At 41.3% G+C, this 27,817-nt stretch overlaps 1 protein-coding gene and 1 long non-coding RNA gene across 4 annotated transcripts in view; one reads left to right on the top strand and one right to left on the bottom strand.

Moving 5' to 3' along the window:
• Positions 1-1,794: 1,794 nt before the first annotated feature.
• On the bottom strand, positions 1,795-12,345 carry LOC133488856 (uncharacterized). 2 transcript variants are annotated; one of them, XR_009791761.1, is made up of 4 exons: positions 11,347-12,345; positions 8,801-9,625; positions 7,597-7,682; positions 1,795-2,866 (listed from the first exon to the last, which is right to left on the bottom strand). It is a non-coding gene; the product is annotated as an uncharacterized LOC133488856 (long non-coding RNA). The 2 variants fall into 2 exon arrangements; XR_009791760.1 differs by lacking the exon at positions 1,795-2,866 and having other exon boundaries at positions 6,144-7,682.
• Positions 12,346-12,421: 76 nt separating this feature from the next.
• Positions 12,422-27,817, top strand: part of prkacbb (protein kinase, cAMP-dependent, catalytic, beta b) — a 28,382-nt gene continuing 12,986 nt past the window's right edge. The window contains exons 1-3 of one of the 2 annotated variants that reach the window (XM_061797299.1): positions 12,422-12,795; positions 17,279-17,353; positions 19,940-20,055. The gene's annotated coding sequence lies outside the window, so the exon portion shown is untranslated. The remainder of the gene's footprint in view (positions 12,796-17,278; positions 17,354-19,939; positions 20,056-27,817) is intronic. The other variant, XM_061797300.1, reaches the window with a different exon arrangement.

The following is a 27,817-nucleotide window of genomic DNA, read 5'->3' as shown; positions in this document are numbered from 1 at the left end:
GTTGTATAAATTCGTGAGTTGTGTTTTTTTTCTCTCCTTTTTTTACAGGCATTAAAGTATCTTGCAAGGTTAACACCGTAGATGGTAAGAGTTTTGTTTTGGTTTACAGATACTAATACTGCAGTGTTTCCCAACCTTCTGTCATCTGGTAGAAGACCATTTCATTGTTCTGCTTGTCACTATATGTTGCTGGTATAGATTGACGTGAAATTTATCACGTTTTAACATAAAACTTATCATATTAAAATGGGATAAATTTCCCGTTTCAATGGGATAAGTTTCACGTTTCAACGTGATAATTTATCATGTTAAAACATGAAAAATTTTATTTCTTCATTCGAGAAAGCAAAACGAAGCACTTACTTCCGGTTCAGGTTACTGGCGGAGCGCGATGAAGTACATGTCTTCTTTTTTGCGTTTTATCGATCAAATGTTACTTGCTCTGTAACTACGCTGCTCTTCTATAATACTGTAAGAATTAACAATGAGGCCAAGTGATTAAAAAGACGGGAAACAAAGTGAAATTTATGAAATGTGACAACTTATCACATTAAAACTTGCAACTTATTGCGTTAAAACGAAGTACTGAAGGTATTCTTTATTTTTTTTTTTTTTTCTGCCGTTGCAGCAATACGCTTCCTTATTTTTGGCTAACACCTGAAGTGGTGAGTGTATTTTCTTTGCACATGATCTAATACTGTATCTTCTTCATCAGCTAGCTTACTTATTGATAAAAATAGTTTAGTTTTCCCAGCCTTTCACACAGAGGCACCTCTTAAATAAACACATAACATTACCAACCACATATATATATATATCTATATATATATATATATATATATATATATAAAATGAACGTTATTGTACAGTTATGTCAGTAAGTCATGACTGGATGGCGTACAGTTAGCGCAATAGCACATCTTTCAGCTGCGGCTGAGAATGACCACACACGAGCTCAGCGGGAGCTCTTGCTATGTGCACATGTTGCGGGTGGCGCATTTTATGAGTTTTGATGTCGAGAGACTGATGGAGAGGCCAAGGATGCAGACGTGCGAGTCGTCCGTGGCTCTCTGCCTGCTTGCAAAAGCTTTTTATTTGCTTATAAATCACATTAAAAGCACTAAGAAAAATACCTTGTTTAAAGAATAGAGACCCTCACATAAAGGCTCGGTGTTGTGTGATGTCATTTTCATAAAGGCTGACGACAGCGTTTGCATGATGCATATATATTGGTTTATTATCACCCAGTCACCTGTACGCTGTATTATCTCCTAAAGCAAATTGAATTGTGTTATGGAACAATATAATATACATGGGAAAATGATCACACGTCCTTTTCTCGATGAGATGAAAGGCTGGTTGACTTGCAAGTTGTTCTTATCTCAAATTATTCGCACAGGAAATGTAATGTAAAGTCAAAACACAGGCCTTAATGGCATTACATTACTCTTCAGGCAATGTTTTAAGTAACAATAATAGTAATAATACATTTTATTTATAAAACCACTTCACATGGATCGCACAATCTCAAAGTGCTACAATATCAAAGTAGACATACAAGCACAACTACGGTAGATGTAAAGACAGCTACAGTATCTAATAGAAAGGAAAGCAAGGTCGAAGGTAGAAATTTCAGCGAGAGTTTTTTAAAGAGGTACTGTAGGTTTTAAAGCCATTTGTTAAAGTATCCACAGCCTGTGGTGCCCTTTGTGTAAGTTAAATTTTACTGTACAAATTTGTCTTTCTGTTCAAAAACAACAACAAAATAAAAGACAAACTACCCCAAGGAACACCTAGTGGTGTGATCACACTTCCTCTCCACTCCTCCAACCCCAATTCCAATGAAGTTGGGACGTTGTGTTAAACATAAATAAAAACCGAATACAACGATTTGCAAATCATGTTCGACCTATATTTAATTGAATACACTACAAAGACAAGATACTTAATGTTCAAACTGAGAAACTTGATTGTTTTTAGCAAATAATCATGAACTTAGAATTTTATGGCTGCAACACATTCCAAAAAAAGCTGGGACGGGGGTTCATGTTTACCACTGTGTTACATCACCTTTTGTTTTAACAACATTCAATAAACGTTTGGGAACTGAGGACACTAATTGTTGAAGCTTTGTAGGTGGAATTCTTTCCCATTCTTGCTTGATGTACAGCTTCAGCTGTTCAACAGTCTGGGGTCTCTGTTGTTGGTTTTCGGCCTTGCCGCTTACATGCAGTGATTTCTCCAGATTCTCTGAACCTTTTGATGATATCATGGACCGTAGATGATTCAATCCCTAAATTCGTCACAATTGTACGATGAGGAACATTGTCCTTAAACTGTTTGACTATTTTCTCACGCACTTGTTCACAAAGAGGTGAACCTCGCCCCATCTTTGCTTGTTCACCTGGGGGATGTTCCAAACAGGTGTTTGATGAGCATTTCTCAACTTTCTCACTCTTTTTTTTTCCACCTGTCCCAGCTTTTTTGGAACGTGCTGCAGCCATAAAATTCCAAGTTAATGATTACTTGCTAAAACAATAAAGTTGATCAGTTTGAACATTCAATATCTTGTCTTTCCAGTGTATTCAATGAAATATAGGTTGAACATGATTTGCAAATCATTGTATTCTGTTTTGATTTATGTTTAACACGACGTCCCAACTTCATTGGAATTGGGTTGCAGGATGCATTCAAAAGTAAAAAAAATAAAAGTCAAAGTTTTCGAAGAGATGAAAGCACGTCTTCTCCCTCTTCGGCGGCAAATTAAAGAGCTGGTAGACGCCAGAGAGGACATTAGCAGCTTTATCATTTGGGCGCCTTTGATGTTACAGCCGCCGGTGAGTTTGGACATCATTTCACGTCAGCGCTGGTAAAATAAATAAATAAATAAATAAATAGATAACACACATCAAACAACACGCCACATTCCAAATCACATCACACATACACATACGGTCCGAATACAGCTGATTATACCACACATGCCACAGCACTGCAATGCTGTCTGTGACTGATCAGCTGCCAACGTGTGTTTACGTTTAAGGCCTCTGGACTTCTAACTTATTAATACTGTATGTAGCTTACTATAACTGATTTCTACACTTGACAGAATGTTACTTGTCCACATATTGAAAAGTAAATCTATTATAATTACATATAATGAAAGAGTATACGTGTAACTGTAACTGCAAAAAATTTCATTCAAATCTTTGAATTATTGCAATTTTTTGTATCGTCTTTGTGGTTAACTTCATTTTGCACTTGTAGGACAGTAAACAATGTCAAAATTATTATTATTATAAATTATTTTGGCATTATTTCCTCTGGGAAAAACTGTGGTGTAGCTTCCTTAGAATGGACTGTGTTCACCTTTAGAGATTCCGCAGTATCACAAACTTTTTTGTTTACTTTTTGACCTCCTCCACCAAGGTCTTGCTGGGAAAAATAATATTAACAATATTATTCAAGTAAAAACGTGGCGCTCTTGCAGACATCATATACCCGGATAGGAATCTTTCCTTTCGCCTAAGCAGGAACTATGCATAATTGCATTAGGACAACCACAATGCAGAAGGGCTATTCTATTTCCTCAGGGCCTGTGTAAATGTACAGCTTACATTCCTCCACGTTTCACTCTGCACAAACAAGATAAAGACTCTCCGACGCTTGCTCGCCGCTGTCCCACAGTGCAACACTGCACTGAAGTCGGCGGCCCAGTTGGCGGCTCTGGTTTGAATTTGCAGCCCAAGCTAAGAGTCAAAACAGCCTTCGAGCAATAATCTTTCATACCTGGGGCCTATCCCTCTGTATTGGAGTTATGGACTCTGTGAATGGATGTGCAGTAAATATACATTTGCAAGTGTGGTGAAAATCTGGATTCAATCCTCTCAGAGTATATAAGGAAGTCTAATTCATGTATTTTCCATTTGCCATCTAAATCAATAGTATGGGATAATTTATCCTTAAAAGCAGCATCGAATCTTTTTATGTTATTACTCTGCCTTGTAATAAGGAGAATAATGTTTCTGTTGCTGTATGGCGACACCCGCTGACCAATTTTAATGGTAATATTTAATATTGGTGGACCAGCCAGAACACCTCTCATGTCGTGTTCGCACTCGCTAGCATCATTGCCAAGTACTATACAGCGTTGTAGCAAGTACTTTAGCCATAACATGATCAATGTTGCCTTCAGGCCGTGGTGTTATTAAATATGAGTTTGTAGTACTTCCAGTATGATGTATTAATATTACTGACTTAATGAATTTCTGACTTTTTGCTTCCATCTCTTTCGCGCAAATTGAGTTACACTGTTTCCAGTTTGTCATTAAAGCCACCACATATAATACTTGTATCTTGAAACAACAGAATTATTAATCAAGTTGATGGTATAATGGTTTGTAAGGAGGACAGTTGCTCTGCTGTTGCCATGGCAACAATGGACCACCAATTTTAGTATTGTATAATATTGGTGGACCAGCTAGGGCACGGATGAGTCCAGGTCAGGATACTATTTAAAGCACCAATATGTAATCATTTCTGGTTGAAATAACACCTGAAAAATTGCTACACTGACTTTTCATGAGGAAAATATCTGTCATGGCAACCCTGCTAGTCCGTAACATTGTTGGACCAGCCAGGACACCTCTCAGGTTGTGCAAACAATAGCGCCATGGCTAATGCTGCGGTCCTGAGTTTTCCTGTGCAATAAAATAACCACACGTTGATTTCAAAAGATGATGTCATTAGATAAGATGAGTTCTGTTAGCTTGTAGCACTGTTAGCATTTACTAGCTTGGCATCTTTAGCTTCTGACTTTTTGCCTCCATTTTTTTTTTTAGCTCAAATTGATTCATGTTGTTTCCAGTTTACTATTTCAAGCATCAATATAGAATAATTCAACCTTAACGTAGCAGCTGCGAAAATCATCACACAACGAGTCGCTGCAAGAACGAGGATGGGACCTGCGTCACGCTCAACTGCGGCTGCCTTACTCTGCCAACACTACGCGAAATGTTGCCGGTTTGGTGTTATATTTTTGGCAATTTACAATCAATTGAAAATATATGAGCGGTGATCAACTTACCTGATGACCTGGTGAGAAAGGTGACATCACCGTTCGTTCGTACATTGCCACCGGTGGTTTTCCAAGGCCAGCAATATGAAGCCATCTGCATATAGGACAGCACTGTTATAGATGTTTACCCTTGATTTGAAGTAGAGAGCTGTCCAATTCCTTCTGTTTAACTTTTGTTAAATGATTCAGCCAAGAAACTACAGTAAAGTCTCCTTTTGCGCAAGGCTGTGTGAATCCCCCAGCGAGGCTCGTGAGCACGGGGTGCACGTGATGATTTTTCAAAAGATAATTGAATAGTATTGTCAATTACTGTCAGGACATGGAGACAGTTTTAACATACAGTATATGTATATCAAGTGTTTTTTTTGTTTTTTGTTTTTTTTGGAAAACTGCAAATTTCAGCTTTAAGTCTGATTATACCAGTAGGCTGCCAAACAGCGGTAAAGCTGTTTCTGACATTTTACAGTAAACACACAGAGGCTAGATGTGTTTTTGTTGGGTTCTCTCCTTTGAAATAATAGCAACACATTCCCCCCTCCCACCCTGTGACACAACATATGACTGCCATTAGCCCAAAAGCTCCGGGGAGGAGGAATTTTCCGATATTTAAGCAATTGTTCCCACAGTTTGTGGCCATTTGGGAGCAGATGTAATGATTGTCATTTTTTTAACGCGTAGCAGAGGAATTGAGAAAAAAGGCAATATCTGAGTGCGCTGCATGGCTCCCCATCAAGCACAAGCAGCACTTAAAACTCATGAAACTAAATATGAGCCTTTTATTTTCCTGCGTGTCACTTCAAAGTGCTGTTTGATAGGTCAATTTGTGCAGACGTTCTCGTCAAAAAACAGTCATCACACTGATGTCTTATATAATATTGAATAATACATAACTGATTTTCTTTATGGTGTCTTTTAATTCATAGCAATGAATGGCACAAGCGTCAGCATAAAAATGCTGATTTATTTCTTCGAACCATTCTAGAATGCAAATAGTTACAAAAACACTTTGCATAATTCCCCATGAACCAGGAAGTAGTCCACTACTAACAATCAGACAGGAAAACAAACAACAATACAACTCACTTTTCTTCATGTCATTTATTTAATTAAGTCATGATAAAATGACTCCCCTGCCCCAGAATAAAAATAATAATTGCCTTACATCATCCAGAAGTGGTACACGAATTAGAAAACAAACCCAAAAAATAAAAATAAAATGGCGCCCTGCAATTATTTATTTTCACGTTTTATGTTTTTGTTATTTGAATCACAATGGAACCATTCTCCCAATTCCAGAATGTAAACGGTAATAGCCAACCAGGCAAAGCATCTCATGTAATACTCCATGAACCAGGAAGTAACCTACAAACAATTGGACAGAAAAACAACCAAAAACAGAACTTTTGCTTTTTTTTTTTACTTTTGTTAGTCATTTATTTTCTCATATTGTCATTTGACTCACGATCGAGCCGTTCACGTCGAGCGCTCGTCTCCTTTTGATTTGCCATCCATTACGAGCAGTAGCGATAAGTGACATATTAAAGGCAACGTCCTTTCAAATGAAACATCTAATTGGAGGCTATAATGCGATAAAGCAGCGATCTAGTCAGCCTGCCGTATATCGCCGCCGACTTCCCAGTTTGAGCGTTACACAGCAGGGGTGGGGGTTGTCTCTGATCCATGCTGTATTTAAAAGTTTAATTCACAGCTAATGTACTTACACCATAGTAGCAGCGAGCACACCCCACTGGCGCCCGGCCGGCCTCGCTTTTGCAATGAGTAGTGTAGCATGTGGAGTTAATTAGGAGGAAAATCAATGTCACGCTCGCGCAGAAAGCAAACGTTTTCCCGCGCTGCCCATTTGAAAATTAAAGTTACATGCAGGAAAAACGTCCTGATTTTGGGCCTTCTCGCAGGCGCTTTAATGACTCTTTTACAACAGACTGCATCAACAAGGGTTCCAATTTCACCCAAATATTTGGCTTAGGCGCACCGAAAAGCTCGCATGAAACCATGACAACACGCAACTGGAAGTAGAAAATAAATGTTTCAATGTGAGCTTTGTTTAGGAAAAATCCTTCTCTAAACTTTCTGGGAACATGTGAACATAAATACTGTAAGACTTCTTTTTTTTTTCCATCTTATTTTTTAACAAAAACATCCTTGTAGCAATGGAATAACATATATTATGTGACTGCAGGAGGCCCAAGAAAACCATGATCATTTTATCAAAAAATTTTTTCAATGTTCTTCTGGAGAAGTTTACACTTGAAATAAAGTTTTCGGGAATCAAAAGTTGTTTTCAATGTTCTTCTGGAGAAGTTTACACTTGAAATAAAGTTTTCGGGAAAGCACGTCGAGCACCACTTGTTCCCATTGCGCCCACGTCGTTTCACTTTCATAGCGTCTGCCTGCAAGAGTGCATCCGAAATGACATGCTGCTCCTCAGCAAGTCAAATTCAGGAATAAAAAGAGCTTTTCGATTGGAAACTTGAATTATAATTTTTTTTTTTGCCCACCTGGTTGACTTCTTTTGCGACAAGGACAAGAGTTTCTGGAGAAGATTGTGCCGAAAATCACTGGCATCAGATATCGGCGGCTTAGCCTGAAGGTGGCAGTAGTGAGACACGGGTGCGGTTGATCGATGACACCAAGAAAAAACAGACAGCAAATAAACTCCACCAGTGCTAATTGTTTCCGCAGAGCGGAAAGAATGAAATCAATTCCTTTGCATATCGTTGAATGTTCTATTTGCATGTGTTAGTGAGTTGTTTCTGTCGAAATAACATTTGTTTGATAGTTTAAAATTACTGCAATATTGATGCTAATTTCTGTTAGCGTTAAGCTATCAAGACTTATTTTAGCCTAAACTTTGTGGTTCGATTGAACATTTTCGGTGCTTAAATATATGATGTTTAAACGTCCTTTGTTTTGTGTATGTCACAACTTCAACTGAAGCTTGAAGAAGGAACACTTTGCTTCTTATTTGTTAGATATCTGCTAACCGAAAAAGTGCATGCGGCAGAATAGCTAACAGTTCTCCGAATCCAGAATCAGAATCATCTTTATTTGCCTAGTATGTCCAAAAACACACAAGAAATTTGGCTCCGGTAGTTGGAGCCGCTCTAGTACGACAACAGACAGTCAATTTACAAAACACTTTGGAGACAGAAAGACATTGACAAAAAAAAAAAAAAACAGTCACTGAGCAGTAAAGGGTTGCTAGTTATCTGGTATTGCCGGTACCGGTACATTTTTTTTTTTTTTTTGGACAATTGTGCAAAAAGATGCAGAGTCCTCTAGCACTTAGAGCAGTTCGAATGACTAATATTGCAATAGTCCGGTGCAATGACCATTGTGCAAAGGGCGCCGAGACTTCAAGGAGTGTATGTGGTTTAAAGTGACGAGTAGTGCGATAATCTGGGACAATGTTGGTTGTGCAAATGTTACCGATACTCCTCAATCAGTGTGCAACTGGAGCAGATGCTACTCTGGCATGAGTGGCCAGTATATGCAAATAGTGCAGCATGGCGAGACAACTACAGTGAGTGCACGAGTAATGCATAATTGGCCCCACGGAAAAATGACAACGAACTCAAGTCAAAAAATTGCCAGCATGTTGTAATGGAATTGTAGGTTAGCTGTTTAAGAAGTTGATCGCAAAAGGGAAGATACTGTTGGAATGTCTGCTAGTTCTCGTTTGCATTGATCGGTAGCGCCTACCTGAGCTGGGAAGGAGCCGGAAGAGCTGGTGTGACCGTGCGGAAGACGACGATACGGAGGAGACGGACGATGCATAGTGGCAGCAATTCATGCGTGACTGGGGCATTGTCACTGCTCTTGGCCGGTGCGGCAACAGACAATGTGAGCGGGTACCCTCATTAAATTCACCAAAATCACATTAAACCAGCTGTGCCGGCAATCAGATGTGGTCTGAGCGGGCGTAAGTTTAGACCGACTTTCTGCCAGCAAATTGTCACTCCGCCATGTGCATCTCCAAGGACACACCCTCGCTGCGACAGAACAGCCAGCCTGGTGCAGGCCGGTCTGCCAAATTGGCAAACGTGCGCACGTGCTGAGAGTCACGTTTCAAACTGATATGTAATCAATCATGTAAAGTCAAAATGTTCCCAACGGCTTTGATGATTTATTCACTAAGTCCACTTTGATGAGTCACAGCCACACAGGTGACAGAGATAGAGATGACGTGCTATCACGTCCAAGGACGAGTAAGATCTAATTCTCATGATATACGCATTATGGCCAAGTGGAATCTGAAGACTTGTATATCCTATTTATGTTGACGATGGCTCCTCTGTCGTGATTTGTCATCCTTTCGGGAAAGGCGCACTATATCTGGGACAAATCCCTCTTCACCCCTGCGGAAATGAACGAACACAGCTTCGTCCGTGCCGATTTTCCACAGGCGCCCTGAAGGTCTCGCCGCCGTATCTCAAGCGAGCCAGCTTCAAATTTGAATTATGCTGATTAGAGTTCTACTGTGGTCAGAAGATTGCTCCCTCCAAATCAATGCCTGATGAGCTTGGCCTTTAAAACAAGAAAAAGAAAAAAAGAGAGAGCAATTCAATTAAAATTGCAGATTGACGTGCAGGGTTTAGTAATGGTGGGTTGAGGGACTGTTTCCTCATGTGCGTGAGCTGGTCAGCTCTGGATTTGGGCTTTAGGGCCTTTGTGAGCTTGTTAAAAAAAATGCTCTTGTTCACTTTTCCAGCTGTAGCCTTTTCAACGGCGCATTAAACAACAGATACCCTTGAAAAGAGACAACCGGAGGAAACAAGACATACTGCTTACTCTTTTTATTCTCTGGTGACATTTGGATGGGGGGAAAGATAAAAGCAGTTTATGATAACGTCATGGGCCTTTCTTCACGCATTGACCAAACAACAACATCTTGCAGTAGCGAGCCTTACGATATTATCACAATATTTTCCCCACACTAATATCAGAACACGATTATTTTTTAATTTTTCATTTAATTTTTTTTTTTTACACAAACTACCAGGGGTCGTTAGAGAATCATGATACGTTACGGTATCACGATAACAAGGATTGTGCAATAATTCTCTGTAACTATCAAAGGTGGGTATCAGCGTAACTAGCCGAACTATATTATCCCGATATTTTGCCCAAAATAACGATAGCCTCACGATACATAGTATCATGATACAGCAAGTGTGTCCGAACTATTATGGGAATGACAGAGTAACTCAGTATATGATATGACAACTATAAGCTTTATTAAGACTCTTTAAAAACTTTCAGATTTTGGTGGAATTGTGAATCGTAATCATGTTTGTCGTGTCGGAATAGAGCATTTTAGCGCTGCCATGTACATCGTGTTTGCAAAGATTGTTTTGCAGTGTGTCGCTAGCTAGAATTTTAGTGCTGGGATGTTGCTGGAAAAACAACCAGAAATTTTGGTGTGTAACATTTTGTACTATTTCCGACTAAGATTAGTTTGCTGTCTAAATAAGTCAACAAGATCTCATCAGCAATGGGAAGTTGAGCCACATCCACACTAAGTCATAACTCCTTCAGTCGGCGTTGTTCCGCTCAATGCAACGCTTGCATTCAAAGACTCATTCGGAACACTTCGTGTGACAGTCTTCCGAGAAGTCTATAAATTGCTTGGTATTGATTTATAGCAATGGAGGCAAAAGGGGAGGTTGTGTGTTTGCCGATATACGACAATGGCGTGGCAACAGGGCTTCGCAACATTCTGCTGTCCAATGAAGCACGCGTATTGTCAAAAAAAACAAATTGATTGATTGCAAAATTTGTAATAAATGTCGTCAAATACCCATCCTCGTTCCCATATGTTTGTTAATGAATGGAAGACAACCTTTACTCGTCCCACAAGGGGGACATTTGCATATGTGTTCCCACTGTGCTCGTTAATTGATTAGCAAGGTATTATATATCATATTGATCCGTGCATTTTCTATCGCGCTTGTCCTCATAAGAGTCGCAGGGAAACTGGAGCCAATCCCAGCTGACTTTGTGTGAGAGGCAGTGTCGAATGCCAGGAGTGGAGCAGAGAAAACCCTTCACGAGATTCCGACCGTGAACCTCAGAACTGTGAGGCAGACAAGCTAACCGCTAGCCTTATGCATATACAATATACATATGCAGTATATATATTGATATACTGTACTGTATATCGGTTTTGCAGAAGGAAAAAGCTAAGTTGTCGAATTCCAGTTCAGCACTAACATTTCCCTGCTGTGTGTTTTCCATCACTTGCTCACATTGAATCTGTCATTCTGTCTGGAAATGGACGAACGGCGGACAAATGAAACAGGTTTCGGATTTCAGCGTCGCCTTCCACACTCGCGATATACACATGGAAGCAGGCACGAGCGTAAGATCTGGAAGCCTCACAAGAGCCGCATCCATCTTCTCCGACGTCGTCCAGACGAGAAGAAGTTTGGCCATCGGCTCTCCTCGCTGGACCTGTCCGTCACTGTCAGTGTGGCTCAGGCGTGCAGGACTCGTTCTCCCTCTCGGACTGGGCGAGCTCAGTCTCACGACAGACTCGATGTCGCGTCTGATTCCGAGCAATATTGAAAAAGCTGCAACGATGGAGTGAAAAGAAAAATGGAAATGGGCGGTCAGGACAAATTTGCCCAAATCCCACAACTCAGGTGGGAGCACCTCACACCAGACGGGGTGTCACGACAGTGCATGTGCAGGCGCACACTGTCTGGACCACATGTGCAAATTCTATCATGAAGCGCTGAGCTTTCCACAGGACTCTTTCAAATAAACCACAACAGGCACCAAAGCCGGCTTCGCAACCTCCCACAGAGACACGGCGGAGGGAGAGTCTGTGGAGAAGTGAGAGCGGGGGATTGGAATTTAATTAAAGTCTTAAAGCCCCCCCGAGTCAAATATGAGACAAAGGGATGAGGCGCAAATGGAAAAGGGGTGCCTTTGTTTGTCCGCTGGCTACCACAAGAAAATAACTGGCGGAGACGTCTGTGCAAGAACCAGTTCAAAGTTTTTGATGGATGAACAACTGACTGAGGCATTGGCTCTTTCATCCCAGCTTCTTTTAATTATGTATGGAAAGCCCTGCCTTCAATAACAGGCCGCAAGCAACACTGACAAATATAGACCTGATGACACGTCTCGGGCGCCAGCTCAATCGATACACGGGCGGCTGACAAAGTCAAAGAAAAAAAACATAAACAACGGGCAAGGAGGAAGATTTGACCGCTTAAGAGAGCCACGTGACCACCGCCAGCCAATCGGTGAGAAAAACGAGGCTACGTGACTAAATATAGTGAAATGACAAGCGGGTTCACTTCAGATTTGCTCCAAATTGTTTGTGTGCTACGGAAACGCCTGAATAAGATGCACCGAAGGAAATTGTGACGTTGATGTGCTACGCGAAAGCCTGAAAAATAAGCCCGGTGCTCGATTGCAGTGTGCCTGCTACACACGAGCCTGGAACGAGAACAGAACAGAACGACCGCATGACAGCAGTGTGCCACTGGAAAGTCCGAAAAAGGAGCACCAAGTGCCGGAGAAGCGTGACAGCAGCTGTTGCTTGCGAGCTAACAAACTCACACAAATTGTCGCTGTCGGGCGGAAATTTGGTCAAGTTCAAGATTTTTTTTCTCAAATCGATTCTATAGGTCAGTCCCTACATGATGAATCAATCTAAAGACACTTCGACTGTCTGAGGAGTCTTGGTAAGTTCACCTCTTCCTCACGGCGTTATGTCTGTGAAGGTTGAATTTCCCAAAAACTAAGAAATCCTCGGTAGACAAAATCGAGTTAAAATAGATTGGATTTGAGTCTGTTTTGTTCCAAATGGATAGTTGTAATACTTGAGAATGCAGAATGAAGCCCATGAGCCACGAAGGGAAATTTACGTGCGGATTGATTTCCGACCATTAGACAGCCTAGTCAGCACATCGTTGTTGTTTTTTTTACTGCAAAACTCATGGCTCTTAGAGATTGGGAAGATGTATGTAACCACAGCCGTTGAGCTTTGGTTGACCATTGAGGCCTTTTCTCGTTTGATTTCCTGAGAACTAATGGTTTTGGAGATGCGAGGATTCGGCCGAAATCTGATGATCCAGCAAGTTTTTGGCCTCGGTGCAGGTCTTTAATCTTGAATTTGCTTTGGAAAACCTGTTTGTGTTTTCTTTTTTTTTTTATATATAATACGAGTTGAACATGAAAGTCACCGCTTCTGTGTGTTTTCACATTGCCGACCATAAACGCAATTGTGCAGCTCCCTATATAAAAAGAATATGGCCTTGTGATGGCATTCAAAGCTGCTTTTTGGTCCTCAAACATCAAGGGAATTTTGTAGAGGAATCTGCAGAGTGAGTTAAGGGTCGCGGGCCTGCTCCCCATCCGTTGTATTCCAGTCAAGGTGGGGCAACCGGGATGGAAACCAGATTCAACGCTCTGCTGACTTTTCCACCTACAGCAAGGACACTTTAATGCCCTCAGGACAAGTTTTGCTGCTCATTTGTAAAAACTAAACTACACTAAGTGGGGAAGCAGGATTTTTTTTCAGATGAAACCCGGACTTTGCATCGGCGTACCCTGGGAAAAAGCGGGAACGTCTTGGCTTCTGCCTTCACAAGAGGTTTGTCAAGGGGGGGGGAGACACCTTCTGGTGCACAAATCCAGATGTGGGTCAGTGCCAAAAAAATTCCACAATCCTGACTCGCCGAGTCGGGAGGGAGGCTGGAAAACCATGGCCGTGTAAATAACGTCAGCGAATCAACCCCCCCCCCCCCCCCCCCCCCCCTCACGGCAATCCTTTTTCAAGAAGAAACTGGAGACATTTCAGGCTGGGAATACTAACTGCATGTCAAGAAAATACAAGAACGGGGGGGGGGGGGGGGGGGGGGGGGCATCGGCGCTTCAGCCATGATTGTTTTGGGCATCCGTGATGCTAATGAAGCGTTTCCAAATTGGTTGGGCGCACTGCAAATTGTTCCATAATGACGCAGTCCAAAAGTCAAGATGTCTAGAATGGACCTTCTTTTAAGATGTAACTGACACTCTGTCTGGGTAAATACAAAGGTCTCCATCTTCTCTACAGCGTGGGAAAAAGAATATCTGTGCATCCCGCCTCGGATTCTCCTCCCCAAAAAATGTGTTCGGGAAACACCCCGCGCATAAAAAAATAATCTTTGTCAGTCTCTCTCGCAACAAACGTGATGACTTTACTCCCGGCGGGAAGCAGCGAGGTGTTACCCCGGCCAGATGTTTCATATTTCCACGGTCAATGCATCAGAGATGATGCATCACTCAAAAGGACGCCGTGTTTGGGGAGAGACGATTTGAGCGCAAACGGCGGCGGGCGGCGGTGGGAAATGTTCAAGTGAGCCGCATAAATGTTAATGTCGCACTGTGGACTTCATATCTGGCCGCCACCCTGGAGCTTGGCGTTTGCGCTTCGTAAAATAGCAGGTGGGCGACATCTGGACCTTTTGTAGAAGCTTCATGAAATGGATCTACCAAAGATGTAATAATAAGGAATAATTACAGTTGCATCTGGAAAAACGTGTGTTAAAAGTCACTTTTAACAATTTGAGCATGCACACACTCTTGTCAATCGGGCTACATTTGGGCATTTCCCCTCCCTTGCGATTAAATTCAGCAAAGCCCCGTTCCTTGGAGGTCTCTAAAAGATTATCCTGTGGTTTGGAGTGTGTTGAAAATCGGTTTATGTGTAAGCAAGATGTCAGTCGTCGTGCCAAAAATGACCTGTGAGAGGCAACACGATGCCACAGGGCATCCAGACTGCTTGAAAATGACTAAAAGGACAAAAGAGTTGAAGAAATAGAAGAACCTAGGCTAACTGTTAGCGTACTCTATCTGGTAACTAACTACATTGCGTTTAACATTTACGATTACCGCGACCATTTTCCCATCAGACCAGGGAGTAAAACTAAGTCTTAATACCCAAACCTCAGGATGCTGTAATCGATCAGGATTATCTTTTAGACTTTGAGACATCCGCTAATTGGGTCTTTTGTGGACTTAAATCGGAAGGAGAGGGAAAATGCTCAAATTCAGCTTGACTATCGGTACGTGTGTGCCCACTGCACCCAATGTGGTGAACGCGGGTAACCGGCATCTTCGCGATAGGAAGAAATATGGCTTGGAGCTGAAGCGAGGATAAGTTCACGTGGAGATGGGAGGGGAGGGGCAAAGAGTGTTTGAGTTTCTTTGGTGCTTTCGAAAAGTTCTGCAAACAGAACATCATCTAAATGATCCCCATTCACACGGAGCTGAGAACTTGCCTGAAGACGCCGTTTGCACACACAGCCACCCAACCACTTTGCCTCGCAGTCTTATTTTTAATATTCTACTTGTCTTGTATTTTGGTCGAGCATATGTGCTATGAGAGTAATGTGTCTTTGCTGGTCGCAGCAAATGTAAGCGATACCCACGCAACAACCCCCAGCATTTTCTAAAACCTTTTTACAGCAGCTTTTATTTAGGAAGGGCCCCGTTGTGAATGGCTCCTTATGTCTTCCGTCAGTGTCGAGCCATAGCATAGCGAAAGACCCCGAAATGAATGAATTCACTTTGGGACAAATTGTTTTGCAGTCACAAGTAATCAGAGGTCCACCAGCGTCCCAGAAGGGATAGTGGTTTCACTAAGTTCACATTTATCGTCCTTATCAGTTTTCTCATTAAATGTGCTATTTGACTTACTCGACATCCAATGAATTTGTCATTTTTCACACTTGAGAGAATTACATGTTGATGTTTTAAAGTCCTCACTCCAAAACTATGCAATATTTCACGTTGTTACACCCCAAAATGATGAAATGTTTTTTCTGTTCTTCACCTTAGAGGGAGCCAAACAGTCCCAAAGAGCAGTTTGCACAACAGATTAGACTAAAACCAGAGCCAAGACATTCGATATTATTTTGAGAGATTTTAAACATATGTTTTTGTTGTTAAGTCAACGCAAATAGTGCTACACACCAGTAAGAATGTATAAAGAGGCCAGAGCCAGGCATGTCACTACAGATCACAGATAAATTAGTCTCCTGCCAGTAGTAGTAATTGTTGTTTTAGCAGATAGAAATATTAGTAGTATCATTACTAGAATAACATCAATAGTTATAATCATAATATTGAAATATAAATATATAATACATATATATATATATATATATACCATATAAAACATTTAATTCATTAATTCTTTATGATTTACTTTATTCAAAATTATATAACAAAATTATTTGTATTTATTGTTGTATTTTCTAACATTGGCAGTACCGCATGCAACAAACGACTGAAAAAAAGAAACAAATACAAATGTGTATATATATATATATATATACACATATATACATATATATACACATATATACATATATATATACATATATACATATATGTATATATACACAACCCCAATTCCAATGAAGAATACAATGATTTGCAAGTCATGTTCGACCTATATTTAATTGAATACACTACAAAGACCAGATATTTAATGTTCAAACTGATCAAGTTGATTGTTTTTAGCAAATAATCATTAACTTAGAATTTTATGGCTGCAACACGTTCCATAAAAGAGTGAGAAAGTTGAGGAATGCTCCTCAAACGAACATCCCACAGGTGAACAGGCTCATTGGGAGCAGGTGGGTGCCATGATTGGGTAGAAAAGGAGCTTCCCTGAATTGCTCAGCCATTCACAAGCAAAGATGGGGCGAGGTTCACCTCTTTGTGAACAAGTGCGTGAGAAAGTAGTCCAACAGTTTAAGGACAATGCTCCTCAACGTACAATTGCAAGGAATTTAGGGATTTCGTCATCTACGGTCCAGAATATCATCAAAAGGTTCCGAGAATCTGGAGAAGTACTCGGTGAAAACTCAACGCAGTCTCAGGAAGAACAAGCATACTCCACACAGGAAAATACAGATTTCGAACCCGGAACCTCTGAACTGCGAGGCAGTTGTGCTAACCGCTTGGGAACCGTGCTGCCACCACCACCAGACTACGCAAATGTAATTTTTTACGACAAAAAAGGTTTCGAGTGAATTACAGGCAGCGGGAATAGCCGTTTGTGCCCCTTTGACGCAAATAGCGGCTGAATTGAGGCCTAAACAAAGTGTGACATGTATGAAGCGTGACACGGCAACGTGACCGCTTGTATTTACCCGCGTCTCCCTCCCACCGCAGGTTCGGCGCGTCGCCGAGGTTGACGAACTTCCCTGGAAAGTGTCGCAGCCCCTGCCAAGTTTGTGTCACCTTCAGGTACGTGTCCATTCAACGTCCCGCGCTCTTAAGCGGAGCTGGCTGCCACGTGCTGCCTCCACCTATGTGTGGAATTAGAATGACAGCAGGAGGGAATGCAGTCAATGCCGGCCCAAGCACAAGGGCTACAAATGCCAGCCAGGGCCCCTCCCCAGTTTTTGCATTAGCAATGTAATTGCATGCTACTCGTGTTACTGCTCCCTATTCAAATATTTATAACTTTAGACATAAACACAGGAATTGTAATGACTCGAAAGCACTCGATACATGACCGCTGCTACATAGTTTGCTTACATGGTGGGTTGTTGCAACGACTACATTTGAACCTCCAAAGTGGAGCACAAAGCAATTTTCCCCCCGCGAAAAAATTCTGTAAAGGAAATTAATCTGTTCCAGAGTTAAACTGTTGCCATTACACAATCGTATTCTTAACTGTCATATAAGTACATATCAAGAGACATTCACCACTAGAGGAAACTAAAATATTGTTTAAAAAAAAAAAATAATAATAATAATAAATAAAAAAATTAAAAAAATAAATAAATACTTTGAAGCCGGCGAACGTAATAGAAAAGGAACGGGAAGTGATTGTCTGTCAATAGCTAATATGTATCTTTCTTTCTGAGATCTTATTTAAAGTTTGCTACTGGGAAGGAAACGTCAAGACCTTTTTAATTATGACTGTAGCTTCCACAGGGTGTCAAATATCAAACACAATAAAGCAGGTATTAAAATCTCTTTGCTGTCATGAGTCTACCCTATTTGTTTTGCGCTTCAGTACAATCAAATACTGCATGTCACATATCGCTGCACTCTGCGAGGTCTTGATGTCATGTTGTTGTTGCCACTCAGTTATTGCAACGCAGCAATCCCCCCCCAAAAAAAAACAGCCAAAGGCTCTTGTGCGAGTCACTCGATTGCCACGCCAGAGCCGAAACACATCAATGTGTCAAAGATGTCAAATCCGTCAGCATAGACACAACCGCGCCGCACCGACGTTCGTTCATCAGTTCACCATTAAGTGACGAGAAAGTTGTGACACGCAAGCTGGCAGCTGTCACCGCCGTGATTTCATATCGGCGATAAAACATAAGTAATGATGCTATGACAATGTTCGTGAAACTCAGCATTGTCGCTGCTCATTGAAAACGGCGTAGCAGCAAATCTTCTGAGATTTTCATCTGAAAAATTCAGCAATCAATTGAAGTACATTTTATTGATTTGTTTTTGTTTTTCCACGTTTGGAGTTACGTGCGTTTCATGGTGGGGCCACATTTTGCATGTATGTCTACAACATTGAGATGGAAAACATCTATTTTAATGAAAATTTTATCTAACTTGTGTTGGGGGGGGGGGGGGGGGGATCACAAAACTATGACAGTTTTATTAATTATGTGTATCACTGATCGCAATACATTTTGCATGTATTGCCAGTATTTGGAGATTAACCCCTTTTTCCACCAAAATACAAAATAAATATATATATAATGAAAACATTTACTTGTTTCTCAGGAAAAAGGGGGGAAAACACAATAATGAAAAAAAAGTTATTTATTGATTTATTTTAAATAAATAATAAAATGTTGAAATACAGTGGACCTGCGTATATTTGTGGTTTGGCAAATTCAACTGTTCACAGATTTTTACTTTTTACTTTTACTGAACCCTTCACTATTTACAGAAAAACTTGCCTAGTTGTGAGTTTCTGTGATGTGTGTGGGGGGGGGGGGGGAGTCTGAAAATATGTTTCTATTTTCATGGCAAAATACCATCTACAGTATGTTTCTTTATTGTAAACGAACGGGCAGCCATAACCATGCCAAAAAAAATAACAACTTCTAACTCATTGTCCCCCCCCTATTTAAAAAAAAAATATATATATATATATATATATATATATATATATATATTGGCGCTACCAATAATTCTTGCTAGCTAGATTTTTTTTCTCTTTTTAAAAATTCTTTGGGGTTTTTTTTTTTTTTTTTTTTTTAGCTGGGGGGATCACAGAAAAAAAAATCACAATTATGTGTAACTCCAAAATGTGCATGTATTTCCACAGAATTTAATTAAAGATAAATATTTTGGAGCAATCGTCAAATTTTTGAGATTTATTAAAAACTTTTTCCCTTTAAAAAAAAAATCAAGACTTAGATACTGGACAGGGATGACATCCATCTGTTCCATTACATAAAAACAATCAAACATTAAAAGCATCATGTTTTGCCAAAGAAACTGTATTTTCTGGAATTGACGCCAAGATCCATAAACAACCAGTGGGATTACAATCCAAAAAGAAGAAAAACATTTATTTTGTGTTTTTCTGTAAAATGATTTCATATGTATTAAAGATCTAAGTGCGCATGAGTGTGATTTAGTCAGGGGGAGTCCATGCAAATTCTAGAAATGGATTATTTCCAGCCAATTCAGAGTGAAAAGGTTTGTTGTTGTTGTTTTGTTTAATAAAACATTGTTCTCGGTGACTGCTCGTCAAGGGGTTGGTTACCCTGACCGCAGAGCCATAAATAATATTTTACCGCGCGTATCTGCTTCAACCTGATATATCTACCCTTTTAATTCTCCCAGCAAAATCCAATATCTGCATGATCCTGCAGACGTAAGCCAAGTGGAGAGAATACAGATGAGACGGATAGCGCCTCTCATTGCTGCCAGGACCTCCTCCAACAACATGGAAACACACGGTGACCTTGGCTGATTAAACATTCGGAGAAAATGTAGCTTCAATAAAGGTGCTGCACTGCAAAAGGAGATTTTTTTTTTTTTTAATTCCAAATTCAATATTACAATCTTTGTGGAGTGGTATGTATGCATACAATGTGCAGGATTTATAGATCAATGCAGTTTCATTGCATGTGCCCCGTGGGAGTTAATATCATTATTCATTTCAATGACGGGCGAGGGGGGGGGGGGGGGGGGGGGGGGTAAAGATCACGAGTAAAGCGCGAAGACTACCGCCACATGATTTGACAGCAAACAAACTCCACAAGGTTATATAGTGAGCGTCGTGTTGACAAAAATAGACGTGAAACAGTTTAGCCTTAATCCCACCTGAGACTTTTTTTTAGTCCATCTGAGGCGCACTCCATTCTGTCAGCCCAATTTGCATGACTTTATATGACTTCACAGTTGCATTTTGCAGTTTTAATCATTGCTTTTTAAAAAATGTCTTGCGGTTATGTTTGCCTGGGGTGCTATTTAAAAAACAAAACAAAAAAAAAACAAGAAAAAAGTAACTGCGCTACCAGAGGCTGTTTTATGACAACAGAGATGCTTCCTTGTCACCTCTTCCCAATTGTCACACTTGACTTCACACTTTGGGCCTGTCAAAATAAAAAAGTTCTATTACGTGAGATAAAACTGCAAGATAATGTAAAATCCTTTCACTGGCTGCATGGTCGGGTAATGAGGATGTGAGAAACTTTTTGAGGGTGTGGCACTGGAAGTGTGTTTCCTCGAGGAGGAGAAAGTGGTGTTTACTTGGAATGACTGGAAACTTAATGAGATCGGAATTAAAGGGTGTCAAGTCAGCTTTTAAGTAGCAATAAAGTCTAAAAGCAAGTGAAAATTTAGGCCTGACTTTCCAGTGAAAAAGGAACAAATGTAGGGGACTTGTTTATGTTCTCTGGGCTGCTTTGCTGTGCAAGGTACAATAAAATCTCAAAACCTTCTGCGGTCTAAACCGCAGGTCATGGGCACTTCAACATGATAGACCCAAAACACAACAGAGACGTTTCCTTGTCACCCCAAATACCGCTTTTCAAATTGTTAAACGCGACCTTAAGTTTCGGGCTTTGTCAATATTAAAAGGCTGCAAAATAGTGTGAAATCCTGCATGGTCAGGAAATGATGTGAGAGAAAATTTGTGTTTTGTTTTTTTGTTTTTGCGGGAGGCTGCACTGGGAGCGTGTGGGACGTGAGGAGGAGAAAGTGGTGTTTACTTGGAATGGTTTGAAACTTAATGAGATCAGAATCGAACGACATAACATCAACTTTGAAGTAGCAGTGACGTTTAAAAGTAAAAACATGAACAAATTAGGCCCACTTTGTAAAATCTGTTCACGGATGAGCATATTTTAGCATAGCTGTGTGGTCCGTCACCTGCAATGGCTGAGTGGTTAAGGCTTTGGGCTTGAAATCAACTACTATCTATGCTTCTGGCACGAAGTGTCGCCAATCTGCGCAGAGTACATTAAAATGTCAAGCCTATCCAGGCCTCCTGGGATTGCCAGTTGCTCATCCATAAGGACTTGGTGGGGTCTGGAGCTGCACCTGGAGTATCTCGGTTTGAGTCAAAAAGCTCGTTTTGGGTCTGGGGCTGCTTTTCACATCATGCACTGGGTATCGTGTGCAGGATACAGTGAAATCTGAAGTCATGTTTGTCACCTGTGATGGCCAAGCGGTTAAGGTCCTGGTATCCATGTTTTTGGATTGCCAATAGCCTTGGAATTGTTATGAAATATAGAGGAGGTTTGTTTATGCCCTGAGGCTGCTTTTCTGTATCCAGTGGAGGAAGAATTGTGCAGGGTAAAATGAATTCTCAAGTCTTGTTTGTGTGCAGTGATCACCAACCAGTTAGGACGGTGGATTTGAAAACCTATGGGATCTGCCTGCGCCGGTTAGAACTCTGCTCGCAACGTGTTTATTTTAGGGGTGGCAGTAGCTAATCTGGAAAGATTTGGGATTGCGGTCTTTATTGTCATTGCACAGTGTACAATGAAATTGGTGTAATATCCAACATTGGTGTAAAAGAGATACACTTAAAAGAAAAAATACACAAAGTGACACGTCTTAAAATAAGAATAACAATAATTCTATTGTTTTGGTCATTGCAATGTTTCATGAATCATTGTGATGGCTCTGTTGTAGAAGCTACCTGAGTCTAGTTGTCAAAGAGATTCCTTCAAGCCAGATTTGAACTGGCGACCCAAGGATTTCAGCATTACCATAGCTACTACAGTTCTCTGCTCCACCAACTGAGCTATTAAAGGAGATACTGTAACAGTGTAATCCCAAACTCAGAGGATCCCGATGACGGTTCGTAGATTAAACAACAACTGGACTGGTATTTCCTGGAAAATATTCTCTTTTTTGTATCAAGTGTGGAGAGCAGTAAGCCACGTCTATGCGCACCTCCGCCTCTTTCACTTTAGTAGTTGGAGATGTGCTGGTGATAATGGTAATGGTTTAGAAAGTCATTCTGAAGCAAATGTACTACCTATTGTTAGAAAACATGGTCTTGGTTATGTTCTGGGGTTGCTTCTCTACTTCCAGCACAGGGTGTCTTCAGTTTGTACCCAAAGAAATATGTATCAAAACGATCAAGGCATTCTGGACCGGAATGTGCTGCCCAGTGTCAGAATCTGGATCTCCGTTATGTTCTGGGGCTGCTTTTCTACATGTGGGACACGTTGTTGAGTAATTTTATGTATATCGCAACAATATAATGCAAATGTCTTGCCTCACCCCTCGTTCTGGTGAATCCAAGCAAAGCCACTGGGCTTGGACTGATCCGTGGTTTAATTTTCATAGCAGATTGTTGCCCCCTTTGAAGCCTTCACCTACCACATGGTGGTAGTGGAAATGGACTCTGTTAATACCTGGAATATCTTCCCGTCGTGGCTGCTGGGGGCCCCTGCAGCCTCTCAGCGAGATTGGTGAGGAACAAAGAACGAAGTGTGTAAGCCTGGCATACGTCTCTATTCGGCAGGGCTTTATGAGCCTTTCATCCGACGCCGCTCTGATCCTTCTTGGCCGTAATTGCGATGGCGGGAGACACAGGAAGCTCAGCTATGAGGAGAGTAAAAATAAATGACACTCGTATCTTTGGGATTTTGTCGTGTTAAGGATGGCGTGCAGGCTTCCACCGCCTGCTAACTGCTAATCTCTCACGTCCACGGGAGGAATGCTAAGCACCGGTTGAAAAGTGCATTAACGACGATACAGTCGCAGTCACATCTTGTTAAAAGCACACGCAAGCATCTGCAGTTGATAAATATTTAGAGCAGAGGCAGCGGGTGTTTCATTCGGTCGGTACGGGCAACCGCAGGCTGCTGCGTCGATGCCAACAAAGTCATTTGTCACGTACTCAGACAAATAAGACGGCGACGCTTTCGTGCAATGGCACAAAGAACTGTCAGAAATTTGCCGTCTTATTTGAAAACTCACAGTGGAGATTAAAACATCCAGCAGGCGTTAGTAGACAGGATGTAACCTTCACAAAATGAACTTGGATGCTTAGTTTATGATTGCAGTGTCTTAAGTGACCCAAACTAAGGAAGCATGTTAAGAATTCAACAGGAATGAATACTGTAACACTTTTTTGGACATTTGTATGAAGATCTTTGAAAACATCAGAAAGTTGCGGTCAGATATTCAGGAGGGAGATGAATGTGTCTTTCTTTCTTTCTTTCTTTCTGATTTGCTAAAATCATCTTCCTCCAGCAAGGCGTTTTGGCGCCACCTCTTGCTTTGGCATGCACTTGACAACCTGTGCGGACAGAGCAAATAAGCAGTTTTCGAACTTGATTTCGGAGCTCATTTATATACTCCACTCCATGGCACTGCTGTGACTCGCTGCTGTGTTTTATCGCCTTTGGCTAGATGTGTTCAAGGACACAGGGGAAACGAATACTTCAAGACTGAGAGCTCTCGCTGTTTGCGTCGAAATAAGAATTTCCATCAACGTCGCTCTCGCACATATTATTGACACTTCGGAGGAAGGCCGCGGATTTGATCTCAGGTTTAATGATTCCGTCGCGAGTGATTTATGACACAGGCTTATCCGCCACTGCTGCGGGTCCATTTGATGCATTGTGACTGAAGCGATGTTGTCCCGAGGAGAGGTCTACCTGTTGCCTCCATCCCCGAGGCAAAAGCAAAACACCTCAGGCGGGAGCTTGTTTTTCCAACTTCCCCCTGAGTCCTTGCTTACTACACCGCAGCCAACTTACAGGGAATGAAACTTTTGTTGTTCTTTTAAATTATTCATTACTGATTTATGGTACTGTGTTGTTGCGGTAATTATGCCAAAAGTTTTTCAAAAGTGTATTCTAGGTGGGGCCAGGCAATGCGCAGATCTAAATATGGAAAAAAGAAAGTATTTCAGGCGTGAACCTTGACGAAACACTCAGTACTTCAACAAGATACTCTCTAAATTATGAGTTGGGTTTGTTTTGCTCTCATTGTTGTCTCCTGCATCTATTATTGGCTTTTAATAAGGCACAGGTACAGAAAAGTCTACTTTCTGGAATGAAACACAGTAAAAATATGAAACCAATCCCCATTTGGATCAGCTGTAAATTATACACTTCTATAGACCTTTGTGTTCCTGAAGCAGCAAAGGTATTTGAACAATGGCAGTGGAGTTTTGAATGAATTGCCTTTAAATGCCACTACAATGGATTTGAAATAAAACAAATCTATTGTCTTGAGATCAGGCTCCAGATTGTACAATTCAAGAATATTCTGTTTGTTACCCTTCAAAATGTCTAGTAGGCCTTGATGGAGGCAATCAACATAAAATGTCTGCCTCCACCCTGGTGCCGTTTTGCCATGCCTTCACTTGCCGCTTGGAAAAGATGCTCTCGTGCCTTGAAATCAGGCCACTGACTTGCCCATTGAGGAATATTCAATTTACTTGCCTTCTTAAAGCCATGTAGGCTTTAGTGGTCCCCTGGGAATGGAGATAATGGTTGTAGTTCCTCAATACTATTAGCCACATTTTTGTGAAAGCTCTCAAATGAAAGCTGAACGTCTACACTTTAATCACATCTTGATTGTTTGATTTCCAATCCACTGTGATGATGTATAAAGAATAAATTCAAAGACTTCTGGACTGTATTACTACAACTGGCGGGGGGAGTGATGGATTACCTGTCTGATGGCCATTTCCATACTTGTGTGAGGTGAATGCAGTAGTTGTCTGGAAGGCCGAAAAAATACATTCATCAATTCCCAAACACACAGCGGGTTCAAGTTCAAAGTTCACAAAGTCAGAATGCATTGCTGACTGATGCTTTTTTTGCTTGCTTTTTGTTTTTTTACTTCGTTGTGTTAGAAAGCAGGCCTTGTTTGTGATGCCTTTCTTTGTGGCAACCGTGTTGCCTGGTCTCAACATGACTTTCTAAACCATCGCGACCAGCGTCGTGTCTTATCGGCCTCGGCCTCACGCGCACACTCACACGCGTACACAAACACGAGCGCTGGCGAGCTGTGCAGAGCCATGGTGCAGTTTTTAATATTCTCACGGGTCACCAGCAGGACTGTTTGCATCCGCTTTGAAGGATTATATATGTCAGTTCGCTCACTGTCCGGGACTCCAGAGGAAGGACGGCGGATGGAAAAGAGTCGAGGCGAACCCGAGCGCCCCGCCCCCGAGCTCGAGGCGGACGTTTAAAAGAGCTTACTCCTTTAGCTTTCGCTCTGGCTTTGATCTGGCTCGGGCGGCCATGTTGCACGCGGCGTTATCCTCAAATAATCTCTGTCATCTTTTTTTCCAAAATAAGTGAGAAATGACACCACACCGGGGACGTCTGGGTCGCCTCGCTGGATATTTTCACCCCTCAAACGTGAATCACCTTATCTACGGATAAAACACGCATCGCTAAAAAACATTAGAGCATAATGAAATCATTGGAATGTACTGCTCCCAGACAACTTCCTCGCTATAATTTGCTTGACTTGGAATTTCTCATGCGCGCACGACCTGACCGTGGCAGTCAAACAATGAAGCAGTGTAGTTCGGAAAGGGGGCGCATTTTGCGCTGAAGATGTTGTTCGCTGACTTCAAAGGGCATATTGTGCTGCTATCCTAAATTAGCTGCTCGCACTACTGTGTGAGCACGTCCTCAGCTGGCATGAATACATTACAACGTGGCGGGGAAATTGCAGGGCGATGCACTTGTTCGCGTGCAAGCAGACCATACTCGTGGTTATGATGCGATACCACTTAAGGCCCTATCTAAGTTCACCAGACAGAAGGTCCAACAAACTGCTACAGACATGTCTTAAAGGGGACATGTTAAGGAAATTTTACTATTCAATGTCTTGCATACAAATAATTGTACCTGCCTACTCAACAAGTGTGAAATGACACAAAGTAGATTTGTTATATTTGTCTAAGATCTGTCTGTGAGCGTGGCCTTGTGCACTTTCACCCCACTGTTGGGTTGATTTACATAATAGAATTGCACGTGTATTTTACCCAACCACATAACTTTGCCTTAGTAATGTCTGCTAAGCTAAATGCTAAAGGGATAGCGAAACTAGCATCTATTTGGCAGTGTTATAACACTTCACGCAAGGAATGTTTGAAGATAAACAGTGCCGCAACACATGTAGACAGACAATAAATACCTTTTTTTTTCTTTATCCCCTGTAAATAAACGACTAATATTACTGCAGCTTACTGAGTCAACCACAGTGGTTGTGAAACTCTTCATTTGTAGTATACTTCCCCACAGTGTGTGTGGGTGGAAGTGCAGATGGGCTTGCTCAGAGAAATCAAAAATAATCAGATCACAAAAGATTTACTTGCTTGTTTAATTTTACGCTAGATGAGTGCGCGGGCACTGCAGAGACCCAACTATTAGTACATAAGCCAGTAAAATAACAATTTTCCGTAGTCCCCTTGTAAATGGCAAGAAGGCCGTTTTCTCGTTTGCACTCGCACATCGTCTATCAGCTTGTCTCCTGACATCAGTCAGCAGCTACTATTAGGATGTTGCATGTGGTTTCAGGACATTACCCATTTCCTTCTCTGTATATCAAAGCTCGCTCCTTCCCACCTTCCCTCCCCGCTAATTCACTCCAGATGAGCACAATGGGACATTTGTTTCATAGCGAACAGACACACATGTATACAGCCGTGTCAGACAGGCCTCAAACAGCTGGCTTTAGAGCCCCGTGCACCACTTTTAATCACGCATTTGTTTGCGTAATTGAAGGATTTTCAAGCAGATGCGCCAGAGACTCAGTAGGCCTTGCAGCAAAAGTGCTCATTGTTTAATCCTGTCATGTACGTGATATAAATCATGTGTAAACAGAGCAGTCATCCAAGCGAGTGTCAGAATTTATCTGTGGATTTATTATTGTTGAAGGACAATTCTGCTCCTTGTGCAATAGAGTCGTACACCATGACCTGCCAGAAAGACCTAGACACCCCCCCCCTCCCATTTATAAACTAATTGAATTTCAAACAGACATTATTATATTATTATTATACATTGATCGTTATGACCCCCCGTCCCAAATAACTATACTCTATACCAAATTTGTCATTATTTTCCGATGTTTCTTGAGAGCGCAATATTTTGATTCTGTGGGTCCAACAGAATTTGGTACCTGAAACTTGTTATAAAATGGTGGTAGAACCATGTCTCCCAGAGAGGTAATGATGTTATTACGATTAAATACACACATTATACAGGTATATCGGTTTGTATG

The sequence above is a fragment of the Phyllopteryx taeniolatus genome, chromosome 14 (assembly GCF_024500385.1).
Source record: "Phyllopteryx taeniolatus isolate TA_2022b chromosome 14, UOR_Ptae_1.2, whole genome shotgun sequence".
In the NCBI taxonomy this organism is placed as follows: domain Eukaryota; kingdom Metazoa; phylum Chordata; class Actinopteri; order Syngnathiformes; family Syngnathidae; genus Phyllopteryx; species Phyllopteryx taeniolatus.
This window is presented reverse-complemented; position numbering and strand designations above follow the sequence as displayed.